This window comes from Agelaius tricolor, unplaced genomic scaffold (genome assembly GCF_023055355.1).
Source record: "Agelaius tricolor isolate 1412-34295 unplaced genomic scaffold, bAgeTri1.0.p SCAF_1, whole genome shotgun sequence".
NCBI classification, from domain to species: domain Eukaryota; kingdom Metazoa; phylum Chordata; class Aves; order Passeriformes; family Icteridae; genus Agelaius; species Agelaius tricolor.
The window spans coordinates 15,077,237-15,091,679 of record NW_027269261.1 but is presented as its reverse complement, the minus strand read 5'-3'; the positions used below and the strand labels follow the sequence as shown (position 1 = coordinate 15,091,679).

At 39.3% G+C, this 14,443-nt stretch overlaps 1 protein-coding gene across 12 annotated transcripts in view; it reads right to left on the bottom strand.

Moving 5' to 3' along the window:
• Window positions 1–14,443, bottom strand: part of EHBP1 (EH domain binding protein 1) — a 204,976-nt gene that overhangs the window by 83,235 nt on the left and 107,298 nt on the right. The window lies entirely within an intron of this gene.

Below are 14,443 nucleotides of genomic sequence, written 5' to 3'. Positions count from 1 at the left end.
GCTGCTCTGAGGAACCCAGCACCAGGCACAGTGATGGCTCACACAGCAAGGGCTCAGCTGCATCTCTGACACAGCCCAACACTCAGGAGAAGAAAATGAAGACTGGAACTGTGATGAGAACATGAGTCTATGGGACAGTGACACAGCCAGGATGAAGACTCTAGGGACTCAGACTGAGGACCTCAAGGGCTTGTAGGTAGGTTGCATGGGGGTAGAGGTGTTTAAAGAAAGCTGGAGTGTTGAAGCCCAGAAGAGAAAGATGCTGAGAGGAGTAAGGGAAAAAAAAAAGATTTGTAATCTAGGTGGAACACTTACATGGTTTGAGTTTTATATTAATGAATGAACACAACTCCTAGAAGAGGAAAGGAACTGAGACAACCACCCAGGACTGGTAATTAACTGCAGGAGAAGAAGCTCAGATTGAGCTAGCTCAGATTGAGATAGGGCTGAAAGGCAGAATAGGGAAGACCGACAAACAATGAACAAGCAAGTTTTTTCCCTCAAGAGGCAAGTACAGACACTGGCCTCTAACTTATTTGACTGAGCAAAATAAAAGGGATTTTCCCGTACCCCTATCAAAACCACGACGCTGTCTGGGCTCACTGAAAATTGTGCAACCATTAAAATGCAAGGTAAGGTAAATGAAAGTAAGACACAAGTAGGTGAGTGAAAATGTGCAGCATGTGGCTGGATGTAGAAGTCCAGGAAATTCAGCTGAACTGAACAGTCTGCAAAGCTGTATAAAGGTGCAATAGAAGCAAGACACCAAATACATTTCAGTCAAATAGGTACGTTTATATCCTCAAAATTATATTCTAAAATTTTGGTTTTTAAACAACACAGGACTTCACCCATAGGAATGTCCCATTAGCCTGGGAGTATTAGAATTTGAATATGGCTCATTTAATAGAATTTATGCCTTTGGCAAGGTCTGCATGTGTCCAACATGCATTCAATTTTGTTTATTCTGGGCTGTGGAACAGTCTGGGCGTAAGTCAAGAAGTGGTATCAGGAATTTCACATACAATATGGAAAGAGTCTGCAAAGATAGAATGGAACAGCTTTCTGTTTTATTCCAAAAATGGAGAAAGCATCCTCATGACCCAGTTGTGCTGAGATGTTCTTTACTTAGGGTAGTTAGGTATTTTTTACATAGCAGGTCACCATAAGATTACAATTTAGTGACACATCAAAATACAAGTGGCATTGCTCTTTGCTTCTTATAAGGGAAGATCATGCATGTATTAGAAAATACACATTTCCTTGAAAGAAGTGTTAGTTCTGCTATTCTGTTACTCTGATAAACAAATTGATCAGTTTAGGAGAACATTCTTTAACTTTGTGCTCCTTATTTGCATGGTGCAAAATGTCTCTGGTTCCTACTGTCCCTAAAAATGAACGAGATATGAAAACCCAGCTGCTGGACACAAGTTACACTGAATTTATTTCCTATATATGACTAATAATGAGCATTTAGGTAACCTCCAGGTTTCAGCAGCAGCAGACATCTTAAAACTTCGCCCTCCTCACTCTTCTGATTGTGCCTACAGCTAATGTGGATATGCAATAAAATACAAACTTTTATCTCAAAAGCCTTAGGCATAAGCTTTAAATTGCTTATCATTTCACAAGTTTAATTTTGGCACAACCAAACCCATGAGCCCATGTTCAATCACAACCCAACACTCAGACGTCTGCCTGAGCTGACATGATGCTCTCACGTTTGAACGTAGAAGGTGAAGAGGAAGGTGAAATCCTTGGGACACACCTCAAGTTAGCAGTTGGTCAAGTAGATCTGATTATTTAATGCAAAAGGGTTTTCAGTTGCCTGTTATATATTTTGATGGCCAGGAGTCTGGAAAGAGCTTTTCCAAACCATACCTGGGCAAAGAAAGGAAAGCAAGCCTGCAGATGGCTGCCTCTGGTTACTTTTACTCTGAGCACCAAGGAAGCGGTCTGGTAGAAAATTACAGTATGCCATCACACAATTGAAATGTGAACATGTATATAACCTACAGTCATCCAGTGCACAAAGATGGGAGAGACTGAGTAACAAAGGCTACTGCTAAGTACTTAATTTTGTAACTTTTGTAATTATCTGGTAGCCTCCTTTTGCTTTTTACTTTGTCTAGTAATGAAGTAACATTTTCTTAGCTGAGTCTTTTAGGGTTTTGGTTTGGTTTTCATTGTCAGGGATTAAAAGGATGAAAGAAGACAAGAATTCAGAACTATACTCTAAACCTTCAGAACCAAAATTCACAACACATCAACTGCTGGACAATTGCCTCGTTTGCGCAACAGGACACAAGGCTGTCTGCTCATGGCAATCAATTAAGAGCAAGGCAGACAATTTATTTCCAGATGACAACCTCCCCCGTGGATGTTCTTAGCAGAGAAGAACACGACTGCACAGGAGTGTGGGCAGCTACCTCACCAAGCTGAGAAGCCCTAAATTTATTAGCTAATTGCAAGGAGAAGATTATGTTAATGAACTGGTAAAAAGGAAACAAATCTCAGACAACATAATGAATTGGTTACTTATGCGGAAGTAATTTCACCTGATGGTCAGTACAGCCAGGAAAAAAGTTACAGTGATCTCCTTCTCAGACTGAACTATTAAAAAGGGATTGGCCGAGGCTCACCTAGCTTCTCTTCCCTGAGGTCGCATAATCTTTGTCTTGAGCGCCGTGTTTTCAATTAAAAATCTCAAGAAAAGCTATGGAACTCATACCATTAAGCAGAAGCTAACACGGAGCTCAGTCTCTGATGATTACACGTATTTATAATGTAACAGTATGAACAGATGACATGCAGGGATGGGGCCTCATTTTTCTGCTCTCAGAAGACAGGCAGTTTCCTTCTGTCCACCTTCCTTCCTCCAGTTGTCCCGGTGGCATGTGGGCTGAATGCTCTGCTCTCATGTCATCTGTGCTGGAAGCCCAGATGAGCTACCAGGATGCTGCTGGTTCACAATCCCTGGCTCTCTGCCACGATGGGAACGTTCAGGGTTTTGGGCAGGTTGCCAGAATTAAGCAACTTAAACCACAGATGAGGAATAGCAATTTTCAAAGCTTTTAACTTTGTTAAATGTGAACTGAACTAGCAAAACGCACCTCCCTGGGCCCAAGGCTATCTCTGCCACATTTCAAAGGCCTGCAGCAAACAATGGAAGTGTTAGAGCTTGTCAGAAAAGGTCACAAGAATCTCTTCTAAAAGAAAGCACAAGGCAAACTAAAAATGAGAGTCACTGCCAATTCTTCCTAAAAACAGTGAACTCTTGTTGCTTTTGCAGGAATTTCTTTTGACAGAGCCATTAAATAAAAACAAGTCATTATCCCACTCTTCTGAACATTTCAACAGACATGTTTTTTTCAGGCAACCTTCTGATGTTGGCTCATTAAAGGTGACATTGCTCAAAACTTTATAGTTACCTATTTTGTAAATCTACTGCATCATTTATATTAATGCCCAACCATAGGCAGATTTATGGAACCATTAGCCTTTACCTATGAGAAATCTTTGTTTGAAATACTTGAGAACACAACACAGATGCCAGATTTGTGCAGGTATTGCAGCAACAAAGGAAAACAATCTCTGTTTGGGTGTGCTTAGAGCACTCAGTATTTTTAAGCCTGGTACTGATGTCACAGTACCCCTGAAGGTCATAGTACTCCACTTGCCTGACAGTGGAAATAAAATAAGTATATTTTACAATCCTGCATGTGGTGCTGGTACTCATGAGCTGCTGGTACCCATGAGCTGGCACCAGGCATAAAGATGGATATTCCTAAAGCTCCTGAGGACAGCAAGAGATAAGTGAGAATTTAATGGAAACAAGTTTTTGCCTTGATAAACTACTGCATCAGCAGCTGACTCTATGTAAACAATCATGAGAAGGAAATTAACAGAAGTATTGCTTCCCTCCTCAGTGGTAAGGAGAAGCTGTCCATGGGGAGCTCAGATGATGGGGAGACATCTAAAATGCTCAGTACTTTTTTTCTACATCTGTCTTTATTCTACAAATCAGATGGAAGCTGGAGACTTGCATTACTCATACAGACACAGAACGGTCAGATTTTAGCCCCATGTGGAAACAGCTTAGATAAATCAGAAGCTTTCAGATTAGCTGAACACATTTAATGTAATCCCAAAGTCCTGGAAGAACCAATATGAAACAACATCCGAAAGGAATAGTCAGTTTGGAGACTTGAACATAGGGGACAATATTAGAAGTGTAGGAAAAGACTACATTTCCTTCTAGCCTTTAAAAGCATAAGAAAAAGGACAAATAGCAAGAATGCAGACAAGCAAATGAAAAAGAGGTGGAACAAATAATTAAAGCCCTTCTTAGCATATGAAAGTTAAAAGAAGACAAGTAACGAACATTAATTTGTCATCAACAAATCATGACTAGCACTCCAAGTTCCTTCTGCAAGAGGGAAGCAGGGAGTAGAGAAGCATCATGTAACAGATTACAGATGTAGCTGAGCTCTTTTAATTGTCTTTCAAGATGCTCTTCTAAGGAAGCATGGAAAACAGAGGCTTAATGAGACTCATATAGGTGCAAAACAGGCTGGAAAACCATACCCAAGACTAGTTTTAGGTGACTCTTGTAAATATGCATTGAAAGGGGTTCTGCAAGAGTATTTCTTAGGTTCAGTGCAAGTCTGAATTAGGAAGGTGAACAATGCACTGGACAAGAAGCTGGGATGGACATTGAATGCACTAGAACTCCAATCACATAAAAAGGAGTAAAGATCTGAAAGAAGCAGTATGAAATTCGATAGCTGCAAGTGAAACATAGGAAGGAGTAATCATTTACATAAATGCAGGATAAGGAAGAACTGGTTAGGTAACAGCTCTTCACAAAAGGATATGGGGAAAACAGTCTATTCAAGCTGAACATAAAGTCAACAACATCAGGTTGTTGTGAAAAAGACAAACATTGTACTGAGATGTATAGACAGGAATAAAGCTTGCAAGATCAAGACTGCCTCTCTCACTCCACGCCGCATCAACAAAACCACATCAAAAATTTTACATTCAGTTTTCCCTGATTCAGAGAGTAAGGAAGATGAGCCCAAAGAAAATTGCAGAGGGGGAAAAAAAAGCATTAAGAAAGCTGAATCACATTCAGGTCATTTATGGTATGAATAAATGATAGAGGAAAGTAACATGGTAAATCATCAAGCATGTAAAATTCCAAAGAAGAAAGCAAACCCTTTGACCCCCAGACCAGTGTTTACCAAAACAAAGTTACAGGCTTTAGTTGCTAGAGGTCAGACATCAGGAGGAGCTATCTATAATGCAGTATAATGAAAATGAAGCACTCAAGACTGCCTGGGAAGGCCATGGATGCTTCATTACTGTTTAACAACAGGTTGCAGAAATCTTTCATTTTGTAAAGGAGAACTTAGCATTTGTGCAAGTAGAAAGACCAAGTGATCTTTCAGATGTGCTTCAGACCAACATTATCTGTGTCTCTTACCTCTAGAGCCTACAGCTCACATGGGCTGCTGCTAGCAGGGAGCAGGAGCCTGGCAGAGCTTCCTTCCATGCTCTGGCTGCGCAGGAAGGAAGATGGAAAACCCCTAATTCCCACCAAGCAACACTTCACACTGGCCTCTCAGTTCAACCATCCACCAAAAAAAACCATTTGCCATTTTAAAAATTAATCTTTGCGTGAAGGTTCTGATATTATTTTTTTCATAAGCAACTCATGCACCAATTCCCCAATGTTAATCAGATCTCCTTGCAAAGCACAGTATATTTTGGTTTTTTTCCCAGCACACAGCTATCTGAATACACAGGAAATTCAATAACCACTAACAACTCTCCAAATGAAAAACTCTACAGTTGAACAGTTTACAGGCATCTCAGATGTTTAGGAGACTGGCTACTGACTACAAGCCCACCACTCCAACTGCTCCTTGTGAGGACTGCCAGAGAGGAAGGCTCTCTCCCAGACATCACATTTCCACAGAGTCACAAACCACTTTAAAATCCAGGATACCATTACAAAGGTTTTGTCATCTGCAAGGTGAGAGTTCAGGTCAAACCCAGGACAAAAGTCAGAAAAACTCTACCTATTACAGGTGGGTGAAATGAGGTATTCAGGCAAACAGCAACAGCAAGCAACACTGGTAACCAAATCAGCTCTCAGCCACAGCAGAGATGTCACAGACTGAACTGAGAGACAAAGATTACCTTAGAGGGTTTTTTAAAGAAAAAACAGGATGACAACACTTGAAAATGCCTTCTCTACCAGAAACAGAATGCTTCACTCTCAAGCACCACTCATAAGCAACACAGAAAACAAAAAGCATTACTAAATAAAGCAAGTGAAAAATTAAGGAATGACAGGCTTGAATATTCTTGCTTTAGTTGCCCAATAGAATGAGCACTATTTAAGCAGTGTGAAGGCAGATTGTTATCTTTACCTCTCTGAATAGTACCTTATTCTGTGAATAGTCCCCATGGAATAACAGCCACTACTCAAGGATTCAATGGCTTAATGAACATAACAAGACTGGCACAATCTGGAGCTTAATTTGCATGCAGTTTGAATATTTTTGCTTTATTAGTTTCATTTCAAAATAAAAATACATGTAAAAGTAACAGCAATTCAAGTGCCACTTGGCTTAACATATATTTTTCCAGGAATGCCTACATTATTCAAATTTGCTAATTGCTAGGACTTGTTCAGCTAAAAGGAGAAATACATGTTAAATGAAAATATCCTTTTTGTTTTATAATATGTAATTAACACAAGCTTTTCTAGCTTCAACACTGTCAAATCTCTCCTCTTGAAAAATACACACATAATTTTCATGCGACAAATTAAATTTGGTGTGGTTATGCTTTTAGCACTCAACAAGTAAAAGCTTGTAAATGAAAAGCTGAAGCATAAAGGTATGGCAAGTCTCATTTAAGAAATCAAAATCTTTGGGAGAGAGGAATTCTCTCCTGCAGAACTCAAGAAAAGCTGGTAATAATTAAATACTGCCTCTGATTAACACTTTACACTACATGTTTATGTTGAAAGTCCTTGTTTAAGCAGATCATGATACAAACCTAATCAAATCACTGAATTTCATTCTCTTATGATGCCTGGCTAATAACCACACAACAGTTGGAAACTGTCAAAATATTTTACAGCTCAATTGTAATTCCCATCCAAGTCTAAGCATGCAGTAATTGGGCGTTAGCCACGTTCCAGGGGTGTTACAGCAAATGCACAGCAGTCAGATCTTCTCGGTTTCATTTTTTTAAACACATGTAAAACTCCTAAATGATCCCTAGGATCTACTCCATAAAATTTTGAATTAAGTATTAGTACATTGTCCACAGAGATAGCTTTTTTCATTAATTCAATATAGTACTTATGTTAACATTTTAAAAATTAGCTTGATATTTGGAACTACAGAATTTGTTCAGCAGCTCTTTCTTTTTCCTTGGTTTAAATTCCCTAAACAAAAAATATTTTGTGATTTAAATAAAAAATTAACACTTTGAGCAAAAGGTTACATGGCAAATATCATAATATTAAAAGATTTGAGACAAAATGCTGATTTCAACTTTGAGGGACAAATTTTGCAGCTCATACGTACATGGAGTACTCCAAGCTAAAAGAGAAAAGAAGGGTACTGCCACAACAGGGTATGTGAAGAACCAGACAGGGTTGTTAGCATCAACTATTACACCTGTACTGTGCACAATACTCATGAGCATAGGACCCAGATAATGGCCTGATGGGTTTTCCTGAACAGACAACTCCACAGGCATTTCTGATTGGAGTCTGTATTTCTAAGGCAGAGATATGGATTCATGACTCCCTGCTCTTTCAACACTGCTCCAATCATTCCATGCATTAACTGTCATTAACTCCCAGTGACAGGCAAATGACATCACTGGATCCCCAATACATTAATGTCCATTGGATTAAAATCCTCAAGAGGAGTTATGCCTTTCAGCTTCCACAAATGGAAGAAAGTGTTACATTTCAAGTGCCTTTTGGACTTGGTTTACACAGTGTGTTAAATAAAATTAAGCATTGCTGCCAGGTTCTCTATTGGTCCCCAGATGATGCGATGATTAATGCGCTGGGTGTGAGCTGCTTGTGATTCCAAACACTTATCTGCAGGCAGAACCAGGGAACACCTGGACAGAAGGGCTGCACCACAAGACTTCAGTCTTTCAGTCAGTTATTAGAAGGAGCACTGGGGGAAGGTATCACCTGCTCTTTCTTGCATGGGGGGATGAGATGAGACTTATCAGAGAAGCCCAAAGGAACTACACAGGATAAATCTTCAGCCAGCACAAATGCAGAAAACTCACACTCGAGCCTCATACTCATCTTTAACATGTCTGATCATGTCCAGCTGTTACAACATGCAGAGCACTTATCACTCACACATCTCAAGACTCCTGCAATACTTTTCACTGCACAAGCACCTCGGGATAGGTGGAGGAGGGAAAAAAAGGGAGCCTTCATTCCTACACAGGAATTTCCATGCTTTGGGAAGTGTAAATTACAGCATTACTACTAGTCTGACAGTAAGTTTGCTAATAAATGTGTAGCAACATATCTAATTGCATAATGAGAGATTAAATGATTATGACAGTCTTTGAAATGGGGAGAATAAAGGGAAGAGAAAGTTAATGTAAAGGGAAAGCTCTGGTAACACAGCAAACTAGCTGCAATTTCCAAACTTTGGTAAATTTATAAAAGCCAACAGCTCTAAATAAGCTCCCACTGGCACCTACAAAGTTTGTTCCAATACTGAGCGTTGGTTCCAAGCTACATGAACTGCTAAAAATTACTCAAAGGTGTAGGGGACCCATCATCTTAAAAGGACAAGGTCTTCACACTTCAGCAGCAGAAGCATCAGCCAAGACATGACTGGGAAACAAGCACAGCAACATCATTTGATTAACACCTACCTTACCTTTAAAGCTGTATAGGAGGGGAGTTCAAAGAGCAGTTTTTCCTACAGTTACAATAAAACTTACAGAGTACTCAAACAGAAGTGCTGAAGCTCTAGTGGGAGAATGACAAGGTGATAAATATATAGTGTGCATGCTGCTTTAGTCATAGTTTAGCTTCTCAACGAGTTACATTCACAGAAGTTTTTTTCTTTACCACATGTAAATACTAAAAAGTCATTTAGCAACGATTTTTATTTTCTCCTGTTCATAAAACCTTGGCTGTGTTAGGTGCTGGTACTTAACAATCCCTTCTGCAAGTCTGGCAGTGGGTGGGAGGAAGCAGGAAGTGATAATATCCCATTAGCATTTTAGGTAGAGTGGAAAAGTTGTGGTTACAGTTATAACCACATTGAGCATTACAACAATATATGGTTTGCCATGGTTTTTTACATGTAAGCCTATTGATTGGGTTCTGAACTACACAGCCATGTCTCAATAAAAGATTGAATCCCTTTATGTTACTGAGTCACTGCTGCCAATGACAACCATGATAGATGACTTACCAATAGCACAGAGGGCCAGGAGAGCACTTCAGAAAAGCATCAATTCTGCAGCATTGCTTTACAGCGATAAAAACAAAGCTTTTCACAGAGTTCCTAAGAGCACTCTGGCAATGTTAAGAAAAGGGTTCATGGTGTTATGGAATATGGTTGAGTTATGAAGCAGATTCTAGAATAAAACACCTGAATTATGATCTGTTAAGCCATCTGTATCAAATTGGTGTCTGAATTCACTTTCTAGAAAGGCTGAATTAACATGTATTTGTTATATATAAAGGTATATATGTATACAATATTCATATATTGTTAATAAAGGTATACATATAACATATATACCTTTGGATGTATCTATATACACATACAGAAAGAAAATATACACTTTCTCAATATATAAAAAACACCCCAAGCTTACTTGAAACATAAAGACATTCTATGTGTTTTTTAAGTAAAAATTACTTTCATTATGCTCCAGAAGCATAAAATACAAGGCAGATAATTGGGAAAAAAAGAAAGAATACAAAAATAGAACACTCCTTTCATTTATAATTATTTATGGTGGTATAACATTTTAAGATAATTTAAAGGTTGTTTGGCTAAGTTGGATTCTAAGGATGTATTTGCATTGAAACAAGACAAGAAACATGACCCCTGCAAGGCTTTAAGATTACAGTTCCTTGTCTCAAAGGTGTTGATGGAGTGAGGGAGAATGAAGATTTTAGCTGGCCTACCAAAGAAAAGGAGACTGTACTCTTCCTTGTGGCTCACCCTTCCAACACATAAAAGACAACAAAGGGGTTAGAAACAACTCTAACCTGCCCCAGTTCCCATTCGTGGAATCTTGGGTGCAAAGATTTCACTGCTCTGGAACATAACTGAGGGGCAACTAAAGGACCTCAACTTCTCCCTGCCTTCAGTGGACTCTGTATTAAGTCTCAAGAATGCTTACAAAAATCCAGGCATGTAGTAGTCAGCATCCAGAAGTTCTTTCAAAATCTATTTCTCTGGTTCTGCTGCATGCCTGTGATAGCCTCTCCCCCAGCTGTGCAGGCACAATTTGAGCACTTGTGTACACATCTGTGAGCTCAATGTTGGTCCCCACACTGAGCCCACAGGGAAATAAAGGTGACTTTCTGCAACCAAAGAGTGGGTTTTAATCTGTGCCATGCAACAGTAATGTGCTCTTGGTGCTAAAGATGCCAGGCATGCATATGAAGTTGCTCCTAGTCTCAAAATTAAACATTACAAGGATGCTTAATTTTACCTTTACAACCAAGGTAAAAAAATCAGTAATGAAGCCTCCAGTACCTGGAGAGCTGTGTTCTTCAAGATATTCCATCCCAGGTAACAGTGGGCGGTGGGGTGGGAAGGGTAGGGTTGGGGTAATTATTCTGGTTTGATTTTATTTGTGTTGGGGGGGAGGGGGTGTTTGTTTGTTTGTGTCTGTTGAAATGCTCCCTTTTTTTGGGGATGGTAGACATGTTACAACTACCGAGTATCCTGTGGCACAGCATCTGTGAGTGGGAACCCACAGCTCACCCCAGCAAGCTCTGCTCTAAAGGAATATGGGGAGAGGCAGGATAAGATGTATTAGAAGATGTTTCACCATGCTACATCCTCTGAATCCAAATGATTTTTCCCTTGTGAGAGACTGCCCTCTCAACACCGTAGCTCTCTTTAAAGTGGTGTAAGCATTTAATCAGTGAGTGTTTAATCAAGCTTTTAAATATTCAACTTGAGCTAATATATTAAGCTCACCAATATTTTTTGTAACATTTACAAGGTGATTTCCTTAATGGCTTTAGTTTCTAGCTAGCTCCTTTAAATCCCTTTCATTGAGCTAGAGCACATGATTTCATTCACACTTTAAAAGCTTTTCCTACACATGCCTTTCAAAGCTGATTTGTCTGAATTAGACATATGAATGGTATCTAAATTCTGTGCATTACTCATTACTACAAACTATGAAGTATCATTCAGGAGTAAACACAATTATCTGCTAAACTGCAAAACAGCTCTTGTCAATAATGAAACTAAGTAAAATATATTTGCATGTCCTCTTTTTATTGAGATAAAAACAAATTTGGTATATCTAATTACACATAAAACTACTTAAGATCTATCAGAAAGAGTTCTGGCTTTAAATATTTTTTTAACCCTTTTTTCCCCTTTATTAACAGTCTCTGTACAGAGTGCCTGCACTATATTCACTTGAGATCCATCTATATGCTTCTGCACAAGGACAAATCAAACCATAAAATATTAGCAGGATCTGGATTTTGTATTCAAATGGCTCATTCTCCAGCAAAATAACATCTTTTTTTTCCTGTATACTCAATTTTTGTTTTCCTTAAAACAACTCAGAAAAAATGTGAATCGAAAAATATGGTACATGCCACAAACCCCTCACACAGCTCATATAGTGACTGTTGCAGAGAAGAGAGTTCTGCTGCTGAAAGAATGGAGAAAAATAGATTTAAAAGGAGGCAGTGAATCAAAAAACCCTGCCTTCAGCTTGATGCCAATAAAAACCAGAATCACTCAGTTCCTTTGGATTGTTTTCTATTTATTTTCTTTTCTTTTATGCAGTTAATATTTTAGGAAATTGTTGGGTTTTTTCTCCCCCTTTTTTTGTCACCACAGACACTCCCTTTAGGCAACCGTGCATCAACAATCCTCCCACGTTCAAAGTCGGCTACATCTGTTGCTCTTTCCCATTGTTGAAAATTCCTGCCTTAATCCTATTTGACTTTATTCATGCAAAGGTCATCCTGAATTCAACAAATGGAGGAGCGATAGCAGGCACACTGTTGAACATGGCTAAAAAATGCTCTTGTAGAACATGCAGCTAGTGTGCCGGCACTATCGCACAAGGGCTCGCTTTATTATGCAGCCCCTTGTCACCAGAGCTCTGTTGCAGTATGAATTGGCAACATATTTCTCCTTGCAACTCAGGAGCACAACATTTTCCTTCTAACTGGCTTGATTTGCTCTCCTTTTAAAAGGGTTTGTGCTTCACTTGCATTTGCTGGTGGGTATGAGTGCAACATACACATAGAATACCTGAGTGTTTCACATGCCCTAAGGCTTGTGAAAGCCCTAAGGCTTTTGGCACCTGTGGATTCCCTTTTTCTCCTGGATTTTACCTCTGAATATATCTAGCTTCACAAATCTCTTTCACTAACCTGCCCACCTGAAACTAATGGTGATCAGAATTTAAAATAAATAAGGCAAAATTCTATCTAAACATACTCCTACAAAGCAGGGTAGAACAGCTAATACAAACACCTCATTTTAGGGTCATCACTGCACTGCTGATTTGCTTACAAATGCCATCTATTTTGGTTTTAGACTTATTTTTCTTTCCCAGCAACAAAAAGCATTCTGGCTTAGAGCTATGATTTATTCCTATGCTTAAGTATCTGACCCAAACCAAAGAACATTTAGCAGGAACAGTGAATTAGCAAGCACACCAAAGTTAACTATCAGACTGATTTATGAAGGGAAGATAATTATTTTTGTAATATGTCCATAACTCATCATGACAGAAGCAAAGGAATATCTATTCATGCACACTAATTTCCAATTTAAGGTGCTTGCCAACCACGATGAACCAAACCCATCCCTCAGGCAAGCTGAGAACCAGGCACATTGTTAATGTGTTCCTTTCACTGAGTGCTGCACCAGGGGCCATGGATGGGCCATGGATGGTGGAGAGAGCACCCAGGACTTTATCTAAACCAGCCCCAGCTCAAGGTAACAGCTAAAAGGCAAATTCTGCAATGTCAACTTCTACAAATTGCATTGAGTTCCTTGTTAGGTGCAAGGGACCATTGGAAAGAATTAAGTTTTTATTTGAAAAGCTGTCCTGTACTCTGCTTGTGTGGCTCTTGTTAAGGAACCTGATAATAAAGGTATCAAAATTGTACAGAAAAAGGACAGATTTTTTCAGTTTTTTATTGCAAAGATTTTGAGGATTTTTGTTTTGATGATGGTTGAAAAAGGTCTTAGGAGAGTAGAAGTGTTCCTTCTTTCTTCTACCTTTTAAAGAGCAATGCTTGAACTAAACATGGGTCTGTGAAGCCCAGCATGAGAATCAAAGCCCTGCAGGTGACAAACCACAGGAAGGTGCTTCTCCAGCACCTACATCAGGAGCCCACGGCCTTGTGCCATCTGCCTGCCTCCCCACAGCTCCCTTCTGCCAGAGAAGTGAAGGCAAACAACTCACAGGAAATAGAATAAAATAAAAGGCCCTCACTGGAGATAAGGATTTTCAGATGACATCTCTCAGAAGCTGGCCTAGATCTCACCAGAGCTGTCATTCAGCTGGTTGGGCAGGCCAGGACTGCTCTGGCTGTCCAGCCAGTGGCTGTGCCAAATTCCCTTGTCCTCTGGGAGGGAAACCAAACACTGCCATGGAAGTGCTGATATTTAAGAACTGCAGCACTCCAGAAATCTCAATGCACCTTTTCCACAACTACTGAAGTAGTGTTTTATGACAACAAATCTGAGATGTATAATTTGCAAACGTAAGTTTAAATTTAAAATATGAAAAGTGAAGCCTGGAATGTCATAATGCTGGTGCAGTTACCAAACCTTACTTGCACAGACATTTTGCAGAAGTGGTAACTGGTGCAACCCAGAACTGCTGCAGGCACTGATAAAGTTTCCATCCATTCCAGTAGGAGCTACATTGCACCAATAATGCACAAATACCTTAAAGAGTAATCATGAAAATCATCGAAGCAGTCAAGCATTTATCAACCTGGATATTATTTATATTAATTTTGAAATAAAAAATATTTTCCAGGACAGCTCTGGAGACCTGTTCTCTGCATCCCCACTACTAATAAGGACCAAAAGAAGAAGCAGTCCTACACGTAAGTAGCAGCACTTAAAGTTGCCAAATCAAGTGTTCCAAGATTATGGTTACAAATACATTTTTAATAATACCCTTT